Below are 1915 nucleotides of genomic sequence, written 5' to 3'. Positions count from 1 at the left end.
GAGGAGCGCACCTGTGCGCGTGTCCAGGTGTGTGAGGAGCGCACCTGTGCGTGTGTCCAGGTGTGTGTGTGTGAGAAGCGCACCTGAGCACGTGTCCAGGTGTGTATGTGAAGAGTGCACCTGTGCGTGTGTCCAGGTGTGTGTGAGGAGTGCACCTGAGCGCGTGTCCAGGTGTGTGTGTGAGGAGTGCACCTGAGCGCGTGTCCAGGTGTGTGAGGAGCGCACCTGTGCGTGTGTCCAGGTGTGTGTGTGGCGCTGGAGCTGCATGGAGGCAAGCGTGGCCTGAGCCTGTGGCCGGAGGTGTGGAGTGTGATGGAAATGTGTGCGTGCACCTATGAGTGAAAGTAAACGGTTGGGTGTGCAGGGGTGAGTGTGTGATGGGAGTCCGTGGCCGTGGGTGGGCACGCCAGAAGGTGAGGGGCCTGTCAGGCACTGGGGTGAGGGGCACTGTCTTGGGTGAGGCCCTCGGTGCTCATGCCCCTCCCCCCCAAGACTCAGCAGAACCCCAGGACAGGATTTCCAGGACCCTCTGGTCTGCTCCTGGCTTTACCCCGACCCGTGCCCTCTGGTCCCTCCCGGGGCCTGTGGTGCTTTGGGGTGCCAGGTTGGCCCTAAGTTCGATGAAGCCAGCTCTGACACAAAACATGCTCCCAGCCACCCATAGGTCTGGCCCTCCTCAGCCTGGGCCTCCTCCCACTGCTTGACCAGGAGCCGGCCTAGGTGCTGAGCACCCAGGGCTCTGGGGTCCTGCAGCCAAGCACCAGCTCTGCCCCAGACTGCAAATGGGAGTGGTAAGGAAGGGGCAGGGGTCGCTTGGACCCCTCAAATCCCAGCTCTGATCTCTCTGCCAGAGTGGACGCCTGGCTGTGTTCGGGGTCAGTGTGTCCTAGAACCAGGTGGCTAATTGGTCTTGATGAGGAGTGTGGAGGGAGACCTGTGGTGGGGCAAGGAGGGGAGTGGAGCCCACAGGGGCGGTCCCGGTGGGGGGGCAGGTGTCTGTGGATGGGGCTTTGCTGAGCTGTGAGGTGCAGAGCTTCAGGGGAGGCCACGCGGGGAGGACAGAGAATGGGCCCAGCCGGGATGGGACAGGACTGCAGGGGCGTTATGTGGGGCCATGTACAGGGGAGACCTTGCCCAGAGGGAGGCTGCTGGGAACTCAGGACAGGGTGGGCGGGAAGGGTGACGAGTCCCGAGCCCGGCTGGGGCCTCCAGGGAGAGAGGGGCGCGGGCAGGAGGAAGGGACGAGGGCGCGGGGCAGCGCGGGGCAGGGTGTTTGCGGAGCTCCAGGTGGTCTGGCCCTCGCCCCGCAGGGACTGACACGAAGGAGATTTCGACTAATGGCAAAAGCGAGTGAAATGAGCCGAGGACAGGCTGGGGCGGGCGCTCGCCAGACGTGGTGGTGCTGACCATGCACGATGGAAAGAAGAGGGTGTCACACACGGAGCCACAGACACACGGCGGCCCGTCCTGCACCTCGGCTCCGCCAGGCGCCCGCCTGCCGCGCCGACCCTCACCTTGGACTCACGCTCCTCCAGCAGCGTCTCCAGGCGCTTCTGAGCCGCCCGGCCCTCGTGGTCGTCGCTGACCAGCAGGATGATGTGGTTCCAGCTGTAGACACGCATCATCTCGAACCACACGCTCGACTGGTGGGAGTAGGGCGGCACGGTGCGCAGGAAGCTCAGGTGGATGCTCTGTGGGAGACGGGAGCACGGCGGGCTGAGAGGGACCCGTGGAGACCCACCCTCCCACCTGCCTCCCGCCTCTGGAACACCCGCCAGAGGCTGGGAACCCCCTTCCTCCCACCCCTGTCCACACCCCGCTGGGCACTTTCTAGACCCTGGGACCCCCTCCTGTCTCCCACCCCTGTCCCTAACATCCTGGGGACACTTTCTAGACCCTGGGACCCCTTCCTCCC

The 1915-nt window shown here is 65.1% G+C and overlaps 1 pseudogene; it reads right to left on the bottom strand.

Annotated features, from left to right (window-relative positions):
• Positions 1 to 1334: 1334 nt before the first annotated feature.
• LOC108525584 (glutamate receptor ionotropic, NMDA 1-like) overlaps positions 1335 to 1915 on the bottom strand; it is a 4548-nt pseudogene continuing 3967 nt past the window's right edge.

Source organism: Rhinopithecus bieti, unplaced genomic scaffold (assembly GCF_001698545.2).
Source record: "Rhinopithecus bieti isolate Rb0 unplaced genomic scaffold, ASM169854v2 scaffold_73286, whole genome shotgun sequence".
In the NCBI taxonomy this organism is placed as follows: domain Eukaryota; kingdom Metazoa; phylum Chordata; class Mammalia; order Primates; family Cercopithecidae; genus Rhinopithecus; species Rhinopithecus bieti.
This window is presented reverse-complemented; position numbering and strand designations above follow the sequence as displayed.